We start from the raw sequence: 2,165 nt of genomic DNA, 5'->3' as shown, positions 1-2,165 counted from the left end.
ATCATGGAACACTACATCTAAAACTAATGATGTAATGTATAGGGATTAACATAAGAATAAAAAAATTTAAAAAAAAAAGAAATACAACAAGCCACAAAAAAGAATAAATAAATTAGGCTACACTAACTTGGAATTTGTCCATGGGCTGAGTTGATATTTACCTTCATGTTATTTGAAATCAAACTGTAGCAAGGATTTTTCTTTTATTTAAATAAATGGTTAATTTTCAAGCTTTAAGCAATATCCATTACTGTGCTAATCCCTGACCCACATGAACAGGTGGGGTGGGGATGGTAGGGAAGTGAGGAGCAGTAAAGGAGGTGGACACTCGTGTCAACCAGACATAATCATTAGGTAGCTTGAGAAGAAATTGAATTCCACAAGGCTAGAGTAGTTACTATTTTATCCCATTTTATAGATAGGAACTGAAGCTGAGAGGGTGCTTGTGCAAAGTCCTATAGCTAGGAATCAATTTTTTCTGCCTCCCAAGCCCACATTTTTCCCATTAGGCCACCTTCAGAAAGACAATGCAAGATTCTGATCAATGCAACAGTACCTGATCAACAAAACACCTTTATGAGAAACCCTCCTCTAACAAGAAAATTGAGAGCAAGCCAGGGTGGCCCAAGGTTCCCCACTCCTACTCTCACTAGTACTCCTCCACGGAGGCTGTACTTCTCTCTCCTTGGTGCCTCTTGGATAGCGATGTGAGCTGAGGTCTCAACAGGTAGAAATGAAGATGCCCCATTTTTCTTCATATGAAAAGGTCACCTGTTATGCACTATGTGAGGGTTCAGAGAAATAGGATACAAACCTTGTTAACCAGATGCTTATAGGCTGATTAGAAGAAAAGGGCAGGATCATCCTTGCTTTTATCCTCCCAAAATAAATATAATGAGAATTTCAGGCAATTATGGAGGAACACCAGAAGGGATGTTTTGGGGCAAGAGTACTTTCAGTGGTCCTACATATTAAAGCACACAGGTGCGAGTCAAATTCAAAATGCATGAGGGTATGTAGATCCATGTAGATGTGAAAGCATTACTCCATTCCTTTTTCTGTACCCCCTTTCTTGTTTTTAGTACTTTCACACCTCCTGTCCTATTGCCCATCTAGGGTCTCCAGCTGCCTATGCCTTACCTTGACCGTGCAGGGCAACTGATCCTCAACATCTTTTGTCTTATTCCTCATTCTCAGTACTCTCTCTTGAAAATTCAAACTTAAGTGTCGACTCTCCCAGATAAAAATTATGCTTTAACAGGATCAATGTTGCCGGCAATATTAGCCATCACGTTAAGCTATGTGGATATTTTTAAAAGAGGACAAAAATCACTTTCAAAGGAGTGCTTATTATGTATTCTTGCTCAGACCATATCCTAAGACAATGGTTCCTAAACCAAACTATCTTAGGATTTTTTAAATTAATTTTAACTTCAAAAACAGTGAATACAATCAATATTTTTAGCCAAATAACTAACTTGTAGAGACCTAAACAGCCTTGCTTAAATTGGTCGAAAAAAATCATTTTAGACACTATAAATGTTTCAATGTTTTGCCCATGATTCAATCTGCCTAGTTAAAAAGAAATTTATGTTGGCTTTATGTTCAAATTTTTACTGTATTTTACAATTACTGACCTTTAATACATATTGAAAACTGGGAGTTACATGGATTTGAGGTCCTACTATACCTGCACACATATGAAACAAATAGAGCCTTGTCAGTGAATCCCGCCTTATAGAAAACTGAAAAAATAGAAGTCTAAACTATGGTTGCCATCTAGCAAAATTGCAGCAAATCCTTGATAACACAGCATGTAGGTAAGTTATTTAACCTGATAGAACCAATCTCAGCCACTCAATAGATTTGCAAAAGGGTTTCAGATCCAAAACAAGGTACATTTACGAACATTGGTAAGAAACAAGTGCTAACTATAACCTGCATAAACATGATTGGCTTTGGCATTTTCTTAAGAAATACCCCTCCAAGGAAAAGATTTCTAAATAGGTTGCTCAGACAACTATATTCCCTAAATCTCAATAAGCAACTCCCTATGCCTTATAAAGCAAAGCATTTTGAAATATAATTAAGTTGGGAGAACAATAATCTTGGAAATTCTTTAATGAGAAAGTACAGTATCATAAGGACTAAAGTTTTGGTGACTA

The sequence above is a fragment of the Leptonychotes weddellii genome, chromosome 12 (genome assembly GCF_054177405.1).
Source record: "Leptonychotes weddellii isolate Sample4059 chromosome 12, ASM5417740v2, whole genome shotgun sequence".
Lineage (NCBI taxonomy): Eukaryota > Metazoa > Chordata > Mammalia > Carnivora > Phocidae > Leptonychotes > Leptonychotes weddellii.
The sequence above is the reverse complement of the archived record's forward strand: the minus strand, read 5'-3'. Positions refer to the sequence as shown.